Raw genomic sequence first — 14,046 nt, forward strand, 5'->3', positions numbered from 1 at the left:
ACCAAATCTGTATATCTTGACACATTCTCAAAATTGTTATTTAAATGGTTCAGCCTTGGATCAGTTGCATGAATTACATGACTGCATTCTTATTTCAACAAACCTCTGTTTCTCAGGTAGCATAGGCAAAGAAATAAGAGTCTAGTCTAGAGTGAAAAAGTTTCAGAAAAAAAAAAAAAAAAAAAAAAAAAAACAGAAAAAAAAAGAAAAAAAGGTTTTAAAGAAATTATATCAAAAACACAGATTCAAAATCCCCATTTTGGAAGAAAGATGGGAGTTTTAATGAGGGACCAATTTTGCTGTGTCGAAAGCGGATGAATACAGATGACAGAAAAAGTGGGTAGAGCTCTGCTAGGAATAAATTCTGAAGTATAGCATGAGAAAGCAAAGTAACATCTTAATTTCCCTCATTCACCAGAAAATCCAGTAGAAAATTCACTGACTACTGTGAGGACAAAACTCTTCCATGTCTAACTGTTCTTCTACCCATTAGTTACTATTTTGAAAGATAATAGAGGATATATGGCAGAAATCTAGAAATATTTTGCATGTGTTTGAAAGAAAAACTCAAAAATGTGTAACATTCAGCTGAGCTCCAACCCTCAGAAGAAATTTAAAGCAAATAATCTTACAAACTATTTGTAGATATAGTGAAAATAAGAAAATGTTGAGTATCAGCCAACATTGATTTTCTGAGGATATTTCTTTGTCTAATCAAATTTCCAATTTCAGCAATTCATTCCCTCTAATGAACAAAGAATGGGAGTCACATATGTAAACACGAGTGTCCTGGTTTCAGTTAGAACAGAGTTAATTTTCTTCCGAGTAGCTGGTAGAATGCTATGTTTTGGCTTAGGATGAGAAGAGTGCTGATAACACCCCGATGTTTTAATTGTTGCAGAGCAGTGCTTATACCAAGCCAAGGACATCTTAGCTTCTTGCTTTGTCCTGCCAACAGGCAGGCTGGGGGTGCAGTAAGAGCTGGGAGGGGCAGACCCAGGACAGGTGACCCAAACTAGCCAAAGGGGTATTCCATACCATCTGACGTCATGCTAAACAATATATAGGGGTGGCTAGCCGGGGGAGGGGGCCGGACTGCTCGGGGTTAGGCTGGGCATCGGTCAGCGGGTGGTGAGCAATTGCATTGTGCATCACTTGTTTGTACACATTATTAGTAGTAGTACTATTATCATCATTGTATTATTATTATTATTATTATTATTATTATTATTATTATTATTATTATTATTATTTTGTCTTATTAAACTGTCTTTATCTCAACTCACGGGCTTCACTTTCCATCTCTCTCCCCCGTCCCAGAGAGGGAGGGGGGAGGCTGAGCGAACGGCTGCATGGTGTTTAGCTGCCGGCCGGGTTAAACCATGACGAGTAAAACCTTGTATACTATTTTATGTGGAATTCCAAGGCAAATTGGAGGAATATAGTCTGGATGAAACTTCAGTGAAATGTAGGCAGAATTAGTCATTGAGACTGTGTTTGATGACAAGGATCAGATCACAATCAAAATGGAAGAAATCTGTCAAGCACTTTTCATCCAGAGTTGGTCCACAGTCTTGTATTATTCTTTATTTTCAAGCTCAATAATGATGGAATAGCAGGTAAACTTAAAAAGCATACAAACTACATCTGTTTGGGAGATTTTGCAAGCTGTGTTGGACAGTATTCATTTTATTTGGTTTACATTGTTTTCCTATGCTCAGCATAGCACTGTGCTTTTAATGTCATCAATCAACCGTTTATACACAGTCATACGATGCCCAGCAATCTGCAGACCCTAAGTCCTCTTTTTCCCCTGTGCTTTGTTCATTGAATGTTTTTTCCTGGTGAGCACCATACAGATAACCTGCCATTCTAGTTCTGCCTTCAGGAGGGAGTGATGACACACTGCAAATCACCGTATGCACCTTCACTACATTAAATAGCTTGTCTGTTTTGTTTGTTTGTTTGCCTTTTTTTTTTTTTTTTTCTCTTATTTTTTCCTTAAGAGCCTTTAATATGGATTGTCCTTTAACTGAAATCCAGGCTCATTCAACATTCCTTTTCACAGGCATTCCTGTATTTAAAAAAAATAATAAGTCAAGTACTAGCACATAAGTATGAAAATTGAAGTATTGAAGTATTAATGTGTAAATTGAAGTATTGAAGTATTAATATGTAAATGGGAATTCAAAGGAAAAAGAAACACTGAATCCTTTTAAGGGACATCAGCATTAATTCTGATTGTTTTTAGTATTCAGTAAGTGAGGAAGTTGGGTAATTGCCAACAACACATAGCAAAATAAAGAAACAAACAAACAAAAAAAAGATGACCTGCTAATAAACTCTAAATCCTGAAATCAATGCCAGGCAAACGGTCACTGTCTAATCAAGCAAACTAAAGGATTTTAAAGCTTTCACCTACTTTCAAAGGCATAAGAGGCCAGCAAGTGCACAGAAACATGCGGTTTCAACTTTGATGGCATAACAAAACACTGCTTGTGTCTTTAGCTAATACATTAGTGAAAAAGCAAGGAAATTAAGTTTCAGCACAGAAGCATGATTGAAACAGCTGTAACTTTTCATGTGGACTGTCTGTCTCACTTATGTACAACTAGTTCGTAAAACCAAAGATGGATATAGAAGGACAGTTAATTAAAAAAAAAAAAAAAAAAAAAAAAAAGAGCTCTGCAAATCAGTATATTTAATTATTTTTCAGCAAAAATTGACCTATCTTTACTCTTTACATCAGTAGATTTACAAAAATGGCTGCTTTCCAGAATCTGAGATATAACTTTTGTTAGAAAAATTGTCTAAGGAATCAAGTAAGTTTTGAATTTCTGAAACAGGTTAATTCATTTTTTTTAGAACACAACTAGATGCATAATCAAGGCAATACATTCTAATCTACTTTTACCTTTAAGCCCATTTTATTTTCTGAAGTCTTTTTGAACAGAGATGGACAAAATAGCAAAGTGCAGTTAAAGTCACACACAAAACTAATTACAGTGTCAAAGTATCAGCTCCAAATAAATTTATTGTCATTCAAACAGTAGGTGTACCCTTACTGCAGTCAACTTGTGAGTATTATATAGGTATGGTACTTGAATGCTTAAGAAGTAAATTATTTTATTTTTTCTAACTGTGTACACTTAGTTGTCCTAAAGTCTTGCTATTGAACTGAGTTAGAAACCTATTTTCACAGAGGCTGTTCATACATAAAAAATGAGAAAGAACAGAGTACAAGTACCTTCATTAAAATGTCAAACTGATGCAAAATGAATGTGTACAGTTGCCAGTGTTTTTTCAAGGGAGCTAACTGAACGACCACTACCAACGTGGACAGACCACCCATAATCCGAACAATTTTATTGCGGTGACAGCTGCAAGAATAGACGTGATCTGATGGTGTTCAAGAGCTCATTCCAATGACATGACAATCCCTGATTTTAGTTTTCATCTCTTTACCACTGACGGTAAGCTAAGTGAACAAGGATGAAATAAGATAAGACCCTCTTTAGAGTTAGGGACAGGAGAAGTGCATGCTTGAGAAATGAATACATCCAGGTGATATTACATTGCTGTGTCTCTCAGATACAATGTTCTGAAAGTGGTCTCCTGTTGTGGGACACCTCTACGAGTGACAATTTAAGGTACAGAGAACAAGCCTACATTTGCTTTCATCACTTTTCAGCACATCTTCATGCTAAAACGGAACAGATACTGAGCAGAATCTTTACTAAACTAAGTATACTACATTTTTTAAATTCAAGTCAGAGAATTTATTTGAAATCTGAATTTCATAGCTTGTGGAGCCATTTTACTATGCATCGTTGAGTCTCGACAGTGTTAACATATAAAGCCTTTTCCCTTCAGTGCAATACCAGGATTTTATTCAAAGATGATATTTTTTATTTATGAATCTTGTTCAGAGGGAAAAAATGGACTTTTAATTCAAGCTTCAAATGTGCTGCATGACTACTTAGCTAACACAACACATGGGAATAGTAATCTTCATCAAGTGAAGCAAAAATGACTGAAACTATCTAAAAAGTGTTACAAGAGTTTTTTTGAGAGGCTTGATCACTGCTATGGAAAATGAGAGGCACAGGAAAAAGTGTTTACAATAAAGTCAAGAAAGAATTTCTAGCTATTTCTAAAAACCATTTCTAGTTGTCTCACCCTCTGCTCAAAACTGAGTTTTACAGTGCATTTTAAGCAGTTAGATTTGAAGGCACAAGACACTTGTATCTTTTGCAATGCCTGAAATAAAAAGTGCATTGTCTTATGGCAAATATAAGCATAATGATATCCAGTAATAACTTACTCAGGAAGTAAATCAAGTACCGTGCACTGACTATACTCTATGTAGTACTCAGCATTTTTTCCTCCATAGTTGTTTTTAATATCTTCGCTGTCAATATTTTATTTTACACGGTGTTTTCTACGAACTACTCATTTTGACAGAAACTGGTCACTGGAATTTCAGATTGCTCCTTTTCTCTCACTGCTCTACAACCAAATCATGTGGTCCGAAATAGGCTAAATAAGACGCACACTAGGTTTGTTCAGTTCTGACTGCAGGGTGTATGACAAGCTGGAAACTACACTACTGGACAAACATTACGGGGCCTTTTTTCACTACTTTTTCATTATAGAGGTACGCAGTTTTGGTGTGTGTGGTATTTTTTGTCATTTTTGTTGCTGTAGTATCTCTTATCATGTTATTTTTTTTAGAGGATCTTCTATCTTCAATTTCACTAAAAAATCAATTGCACTTCTGTTTGTGTTTCTTCAGATTCAGTTTGAAAATTATAGAAGTGGCAAAATCTAGTGGCATGGAAAGAACGCAAAACATTTTTCAACTCTGCAACCCTTGGTTCAGTACCTAGATTTTGTTACCAGACAGAAAAACAATGGTTATATTAGCTGAGCAATATAATATACACATCAGCTGCCCTCAAGCTCTATCCAAAGAAGCAAAATAAAAATAATTAGGTAAATGTTGCACCATAAGAGAGAGCATAAACCACAAAACATGAGGTTTATTCTATAAACATGATATCATGTTTAGAGAATACGGGTTGTAGGCTCAGTTTATTCAAAGCCCTGTCCAGAAGACAGTAACACTCCCATTGGTTTTCATGGTGGTTTGATTATGACAGTAGTTGAGGGTTGAGATTAGAAATAAAATAAAAATAAAATAATAAAATAAAACAATACGAAAGCCTTTTGGAAATCATGCAGGATCCAGTGTAAAAGAAAAATCAGTGAGATTTATCAAAACCATGGAAGAATCACAGCTATGTATTGGGGGAGAGGAGGAGGAGAGCAGGAGGGGCTCCAGGCACTGGCCTCTGGGCAGGAGGCGGCGCTGGAGCAGGAATTTCCCTCCCTCAGCCCCTGGACAGGCCCCACACTGGAACAGGGTAAGGTGTGAGGAGGAAGGGGCGACTCTCAGGGACTGACCACAGCCCCAGTCCCCAGCCCCTGTGTCACTTGCTCGGATGTGCGTACGTTGGAGATGGAGGGGTAAGGCTGGTCAAGTAGCAGGAAGGCAATTTAGTATTTGTCATTGTTTCTCACTACCCAAACCTATTTCAATTGTCAGTAAGTTAATTTTCCTAAAGTTGAATGTTTTGCATGACAGTAACTGGTAAGTGCTGTCCCCTCTATCTCAACCCATGAGATCTTTTCTTTTCTTCATTTCTTCTTTCAGAAGGAATGTGGAGCGGCCTGGTGTGTCTCTGGCAGCCAGACGAGGTCAACCACCATAGCAGCTTACCCCTAGCTATCTCTCACAGGTATTTGCTTAACTGCCTGTGCAGAAAACCCCATCATCCTCTTAGACAGCCTCTCCGATCACTTTCATACTCTTTGTCATGGCGCAGCACAGGCCTGGGAGCTGGCCACCAGAAGCATGGGGTGTCCCTGGGTGGGCCAGGCAGGCCCCGTCTCTGCAGCCCACCAGGAGCAGAGCACCAGGGGCACCAGGGCAGCCCCAGCCCCAGGCACCAGGCACCTCCATGGGGATGTGGCTAGGCTGAGGTCAGGCCAGGCCATAGGTCTGTGGCTGGGCCCGGCTGGGGAAGGGGACATGGGTTGGTAGGGTGGTGCTGTGGGGAGCTGGAGCCTGGCCCTGCTGTGGCCTCAGTGGGGTAGGGGCTGGTGGCCCCAGTGCATGGTTGACAAGTTAAATGCACAAGAGCACATGTGATATAAATCAGTATCTAATTATCTGTCCAGACTTTGTATCAAAAAGTAATCATGAGATTTTTGAAAGCATTTGAAATGTTAATGATTTCTTTCCCACTTACTGAAGAGCATAAAACTAAACTGGTTCATAAATATATTTCCAGTTTATATGTATTTCTGCCACGCCTTAAAGTCAACTCAAATAAAATGCAGTAAGTTTAAATTTACTTACAAATAAAATTTAAATAATAAAACTAGCCAGTGGAGCTGCATGAGGAACAATGGACTTTGTCCCCTCAGTGTTTAGGTCAAATAAAATCAAGTCTCCTGCTAGACAGAGGTCTAAGTGGCAGACAATTTAAACAAATACTCCAGCTCCCAAGATTAATGATAAGTTGGAAGCTGCTGCCAGCAGAGTTCCTGACTCCCTCATGCCCGTGTTGCTGCCATGAAACATGATAAGCAGTTAACAGCCATGACATGCTGTAGTGGGGGACTCCTCTGTAGTTACCATACAAAAAAGCCTTTCTTATTATTGCATGTTCAGAGACAGTGTGAACACACTGCAGTCAGATGTGTGACATACAGCAAAAAATCATTTAGAAAGCCCTGCTGGGAAGTCTATCCAGCAGTATATGCAAGATAGAACTCATCATGCCCAGTCACACATAATATATAGGCTTCAGGGGCAGCAATATCCTGATGCAGGTCAGCCTGGCACTGTGTTTCAGCAGGACAGGGATAAAACCCATCATTCTCTCTTCTAAGATCACTGTCTTGATTTATAGGCAGTTACTTGCATTTTGTTCTATATGAAGTGGTTAGAGATGAGGAAATTTTTGAATGAGAGACATTTGAATCTCATGCATCAGTCATATTTTTCCTATATATAAAAATCCATAATGCTCTATAAGGCTCTTAGGTAATGTGGAAGCATTAGTCATAGCTAAAATATGGATCAAAACTGCTGCCCCAGGCTTTATGAAACAGAAAGAAAAAAAAAAAAAAGCCTCTACCACCCACTGTCATTTCAATACTATTATGCTCCCAATATCTTGGAAAACAAACCAGTTTTCCCACAGGAAGACAATCAGGGTAGCATCTTTGAACTGAGAGACAAACTGAGCCCATTTCAAATCCAATAGCAAAGCAGGGAAGCTGTCCCAAAATGAAGTGGTGCCTTCAGTCATATGGTTCATGCAACAAGGGTGAAAAGCAAACACAGACACCTAAGTATAAATACAACATACAGAAATAATCTACCTCCGATGCCACCCTAACTGACTGAGAATGAATATCCCAGTCAGTATGTATAGATTCCAGATGTTCTTTCATTCTTCTCTCAATAGATTTCCCCACCTCAATACATTCTGTGTACCAGATGATATATCATCAAGCAGAAAGCTTTTTTTTTTTTTTTTTTTTTTTTTTTTTCCCTGCAGGATGGATCAAAAACCCTTGGTTCTATCAAACAAACACAATAGTAAAGGTGACGAATTGAAGCATTTCTGTACAAGGATAAAAGCCATCCAGTTTTGTCACAAGTGTGCAGAATCTGTTGCTCTGATATGACTTTCTGCTTCTCGTTTTATAATTCTGTCTCTCAGTAGATTAACCTCTTTATTCAAGCTAAGTTGTTAATTTTACCATATAATTAAAATGTTTAATATGAAACTGCATCAAGAGGGGCTCTGCAAGGTGTGGATCTGAATAAAATTATGCGTAGAAATTTCAATATAAGGATTTTATTTTTCTGGTGTTCCTAGAATATTCTAAATAAAACAGGCAAAGTTAATGGTTTCTATGAGCAAGATTTTCTCTATCTCTTTGTGTAGAAGCATCTTAAATGCCCATACCTGACTAGATTATAACTATTGCGACCAGTATGTTGCTGTCAGTTCAGCATAAGTAAATAAAAGTTGTTAACTGTTGGTGGTAGCTGTCACATTTGCAAATGACATTGATAGAAATACAATAAAATGCTCTAAGTACAGATTATAAAATACAAATATATTTACTTTATATATACGATATTTGCACATATATACACACAACGACCTTAATCGAGACATTTATAATCTGAGTCCCATACTTACATAATACTATAATCAATGCGATTATACCAAGTTCTGTTAAATTAAATGTATGACATTTTTCTCAGTAAGCAACATTTGCAGTTTCTATATCAAAACCAGTCTTTTTATTTTATATAGACTGTATAAAACATTATCAGGTAATATATTTAACTGTAGTTCCTTTTAAAGGTTTAGGTACTGCAAACAAGAGGAGTAACTCTAATAAAACCACTCATTAATTTACAGGTAAATGTGTTTCAGTTACATATGCCCTTCCTTATGCATAATATGAATAATTTATTTGCTTATTATGTGGATAATGGAAAATTTCTAAGTTATGTGTAAAATATTAATTTCCTTTCTTTCAAATTGTTGTATGTGCAGCAGCAGATGTGATAGTTCAGCACATTGTTCTCTATTACCACTTCCAACAATAACTTGATTTAAACAGTTGAGGTTGCTTTGTGATTTTTAATATTAACATAAATAATTGTAGTCTTTAATGTCAAAGTTTTCTTTGAGCTATACTGATAATGAATAAAGCACATAGCAAACTTAATTTCTTACAAGGTATTTTGTCAGCTACAGTCTCTAGCATAATATGAAAGTTATATTAAACACATTAGAGCTGATGTGTTTAATAATTGAGAAATATAATGGTTCACATTTTTATTTCTTTAAAACAGATTCTCTGAATCTTTTATGTGATTTCTCTGTAATTCTCAGTTCTCAGTAATTTAGTTAAGTAATGATTCACTTCAGAGCATTTTGAATGGAATAATATATGCCTGTGGATAGTATAGGATGTGTAGAGGTCAGCAATTCTTTGAGTTCAGTCTCATAATTCATTGGACTTCAAATGGACTTTTGGGTCAATTTTCCTGACCGGCATTATCTGCAGATGAACAAGTCAGCTGAAGAAGGTTTGGGAGCTACATCTGTAACTGGGTGACAGGCAAATTTCAAAGGCACAGAAGGGGATGGAGCGGGAAGTATTACAGAGCAGAAAATGATTTGTCAGTTTCTTCATATTCCAGGCTACTGGGCGTGAAACACTCGACCAAGTTTTCTCCAAACAATCATTTGATCACGTATTTAGTATTTCTTCTCTTTGACAGAAGCTTTTTCCTTTTTTTTCTTTTTTTTTTTTTTTTTTTCTTCTATTGCCACTTAGCAAAATGTCTTTGTGTTGAAGCTGTTTTTAAAAACAACTCCAGGAGAACGGTATAGACCAGTCATGCTGTATCCAATAACAAACTGCAGCTATGTGATTTCCAAAGCCACATCTGACATGGAAAAAAAAGATCTCTTCATCTCTGTATTGTGGTGGTTTTACCGTGCTGGGCAGCTAAACCCCACAACCGCTCTCTCACTCCCCCTCCTTTAGATGAGGAGGGGGAGAAGTAAAGCAAAGAACAACTCACGGGTTGAGATAAGGATAATTTAATTAAAGGGAAATAATAATTAAATAAAGACTACCATGAACTAAACAATTTAACTAAGGGGAAATAAAAAGGGAAAGGGGAAAAGGGAGGGAAAAAGGGAAAAATAAAAAGAAGGGAGGAAAACAAACAAACAAAATCAATGAAGGCTATATGGAAGTGCAGAGGAAAGAAATTACTCTCTACTTCCCACAAATGAGCGATGATTGACCACGTCCTTGAAGCAAGGCCTCAACGCACGCAGCCGGTGTTCGAGAGGAGGACCGACGTTTTCCCAACGAGAGCCCACCCCTCCCCTCTTCTTCCTGTTTCCACCTTTTATTGCTGAGTGTGACACCACATGGTATGGAATATCCCTTTGATTGGTTTAGGTCAGCTGCCCTAGTGATGTTTCTCTCCTCACTTTTTGCCCACCCCCTAGGAGGGTTAGAGAAAGGCCCAATGCTGTGCCACTGCTGCTCAGCAGTAGACACAACACTGGTGTGATAACACTGCTGTTCCAGCTACAAGTGCAGAGTACGGCACTGTATGGGCTGCTGCCGGGAAAGTTAACATTCCAGCCAGACCCAGTACATGTATACATAATGTGAGTTCTACAGTTGAATTTTCTGTCATGTGAAAAAAAGTACCTACTTTTGTTTACTTTAAATCTGTTAATTAATCCTTTTATGGGCCCTAATTAAGCCCTATGTTGAAAAATAATAAAAATAATTTTCTGTTTATTTTCTGCATGTAGTGGGTTTACATGGAAAGGTTTTGGTAGCAGGGGGCTATATGGGTGGCTTCTGTGAGAAGAATCTAGAAGCTGCCCCATGTTAGGTAAGGGCCCCATTGCTGACCAGAGCCAAGCCAATAAGTTATGTTGTTTGCGCCTCTGTGAGAGCATATTTAAGACGGGAAAAAAAAGCACTGCGCCACACAGCAGCTGGGAGAGTGAGAGGAGTGAGGAACAGCCTTGCAGGTGCCAAGGTCAGTGAAGAAGGAGGGGGAGAGGTGCTCCAGGCGCCGGAGCAGAAGTCCCCTGCGGCCTGTGGTGAGGACCATGGTGAAGCAGGATCACAGAATCACAGAATCACAGAATTTTCTAGGTTGGAAGAGACCTCAAGGTCATCGAGTCCAACCTCCAACCTAACGCTAACAGCCCTCCACTAAACCATATCCCTAAGCTCTACATCTAAACGTCTTTTGAAGACTTCCAAGGATGGTGACTCCACCACTTCCCTGGGCAGCCTGTTCCAGTGCCTCACAACCCTTTCAGTGAAGAAGTTCTTCCTAACATCTAGCCTAAAACTCCCCTGGCTCAACTTAAACCCATTCCCCCTCGTCCTGTCACCAGGCACGTGGGAGAACAGACCAACCCCCACCTCGCTACAGCCTCCCTTGAGGTACCTAAAAAGAGCGATAAGGTCGCCCCTGAGCCTCCTCTTCTCCAGGCTGAACAAGCCCAGCTCCCTCAGCCGCTCCTCGTAGGACTTGTTCTCCAGGCCCCTCACCAGCTTCGTCGCCCTTCTCTGCACCCGCTCAAGCACCTCGATGTCCTTCTTGTAGCGAGGGGCCCAAAACTGAACACAGTACTCGAGGTGCAGCCTCACCAGAGCTGAGTACAGGGGGACGATCACCTCCCTAGCCCTGCTGGTCACGCTGTTCCTAATACAAGCCAGGATGCCGTTGGCCTTCTTGGCCACCTGAGCACACTGCTGGCTCATATTCAGCCGACTGTCCACCATCACTCCCAGGTCCTTCTCTGCCTGGCAGCTTTCCAACCATTCCTCTCCCAGCCTGTAGCTCTGCTTGGGGTTATTGCGCCCCAGGTGCAGGACCCGGCACTTGGCCTTGTTAAACTTCATGCAGTTGACCTCAGCCCATCGGTCCAGCCTATCCAGATCCTCCTGCAGAGCTTTCCTACCCTCAAGCAGATCGACACACGCACCTAACTTGGTGTCATCTGCGAACTTACTGAGGGTGCACTCGATGCCCTCGTCCAGATCATCGATGAAGATATTAAAGAGGACCGGCCCCAGCACCGAGCCCTGGGGGACGCCACTAGTGACTGGCCTCCAACTGGACTTGGCTCCATTCACCACGACTCTTTGGGCCCGGCTATCCAGCCAGTTTCTAACCCAACGAAGCGTGCGCCAGTCCAAGCCAAGAGCAGCCAGTTTCTTCAGGAGAATGCTGTGGGAGATGGTGTCAAAAGCCTTGCTGAAGTCAAGGTAGACCACATCCACAGCCTTTCCCTCATCCACCCAGCGCGTCACTCTGTCATAGAAGGAGATCAGGTTCGTCAGGCATGACCTGCCTTTCATAAAGCCATGCTGACTGGGCCTGATCGCCTGCTTCCCCTTCAAGTGCTGCATGACGACTCTCAGGAGGATCTGCTCCATGAGCTTTCCTGGCACTGAGGTCAAACTGACAGGCCTGTAGTTTCCTGGGTCTGCCCTCCGGCCCTTCTTGTAGATGGGCGTCACGTTTGCTAGCCGCCAGTCGATTGGGACCTCCCCCGATAGCCAGGACTGTTGATAAATGATGGACAGTGGCTTGGCCAGCTCCTCTGCCAGTTCCCTCAGTACCCTTGGGTGGATCCCATCTGGCACCATCGACTTGTGCACATCTAAGTGCCGTAGTAGGTCACCAACCAGTTCTTCATGGATAATCAGGGCCACATCCTGCTACCCATCCCCTTCCACCAGCTCAGGGTACTGGGTATCCAGAGAACATCCGGTATTGCCGCTAAAGACTGAGGCAAAGAAGGCATTGAGCACCTCCGCCTTTTCCTCATCTCTTGTAACTAAGTTTCCCCCCGCATCCAGTAAAGGATGGAGATTCTCCTTAGTCCTCCTTTTTGTGTTGATGTATTTATAGAAACGTTTTTTGTTATCTTTAACGGCAGTAGTCAGATTGAGCTCCAGATGAGCTTTGGCCTTCCTAATTTTGTCCCTGCACAGCCTCGCTACTTCTTTAAAGTCCTCCTTAGTGGCCTGCCCACTTTTCCAAAGCTTATAAACCCTCTTTTTCCTCCTAAGATCAAGCCACAATTCTCTGTTGAGCCAGGCCGGTCTTCTTCCCCGCCAGCTCGTCTTTGGGCACGTGGGAACAGACCGTTCCTGCGCCATTAAGACTTCCCTCTTGAAGAGCGCCCAGCCTTCCTGGACCCCTCTGCCCTTCAGAACCACCTCCCAAGGGACTCCACCAACCAGTGTCCTGAGCAGCTCAAAGTCAGCCCTCCGAAAGTCCAATACAGCGGTTTTACTGGTCCCCTTCCTGGCCTCGCCAAGAATAGTGAACTCCACCATTGCGTGGTCACTCTGCCCGAGACATCTCCCGACGATCACGTCCTCCACCAGTCCTTCTCTGTTTGTGAAGAGAAGGTCTAGCGGGGCACCACCCCTGGTAGGCTCACTAACCAGCTGCGTCAGGAAGCTATCTTCCACGCTCTCCAGAAACCTCCTAGACTGCTTTCTCTGGGCTGTGTTGTGCTTCCAGGATATGTCAGGGAAGTTGAAGTCCCCCACGAGTACAAGAGCTGATGATTTTGCAACCTCTGTCAGCTGCCTGTAGAATTCCTCATCCGTCTCCTCATCCTGGTTCGGCGGTCTATAGCAGACCCCGACCAGGACACTAGCCTTGTTGTCCCTGCCGATCCTAACCCAAAGGGACTCGAGCTTGTCATTCCCAACCTCGAGTTCTACAACCTCGAAAGACTCTCTAATATAGAGAGCCACACCACCACCCCTTCTATGCCGCCTGTCCCTTCTATAGAGCTTATAGCCAGGCATTGCAGCACTCCAGTCATGAGACTGGTCCCACCACGTCTCCGTGATGGCAACCAAGTCGTAGCCTGCCTGCCGCACGATGGCTTCCAGCTCCTCCTGTTTGTTACCCATGCTGCGTGCATTGGTGTAGATGCACTTCAGCTGGGCCATTGCCTTATCCTCCGGCCTTGCCATTGTTCCCCCTGGCACAGCCCCAACAATCCTAGCCTCAGCCCCATCCCCCTTCCTACCTAGTTTAAAGCCCTCTCAATGAGCCCTGCCAGTTCCTGGCCCAGGATCCTTTTTCCCCTAAAAGATAGGGACCCGTCTGCGGCCATCAGGCCAGGTGCTGAGTAAAGTGCCCCATGATCAAAAAACCCAAGATTTCTGCGTTGGCACCAGCCCCGGAGCCACGTGTTTAACAGGTGGGCTTTCCGTGTCCTCTCTGAACTCCTCCCTGCCACCATAGGGATGGACGAAAACACCACCTGCACTCCCGCTCCATCCACTAACCGACCCAGCCCCCTAAAGTCCCTTTTGATAGCCTTGAGGCTTCTCTCTTCGATGTTATCACTGCCCGCCTGG

General features: G+C 41.8%; 1 long non-coding RNA gene across 1 annotated transcript; it reads left to right on the plus strand.

Annotated features, from left to right (window-relative positions):
- Window positions 1-5,424: 5,424 nt before the first annotated feature.
- LOC311433066 lies at window positions 5,425-8,775 on the plus strand. The gene is made up of 3 exons (XR_014690540.1): window positions 5,425-5,529; window positions 5,717-5,801; window positions 7,635-8,775. It is a non-coding gene; the product is annotated as an uncharacterized lncRNA (long non-coding RNA).
- The last annotated feature ends 5,271 nt before the right edge of the window (window positions 8,776-14,046 follow it).

The sequence above is a fragment of the Aythya ferina genome, assembly GCF_964211825.1.
Source record: "Aythya ferina genome assembly, chromosome: 2".
Classification (NCBI taxonomy): domain Eukaryota; kingdom Metazoa; phylum Chordata; class Aves; order Anseriformes; family Anatidae; genus Aythya; species Aythya ferina.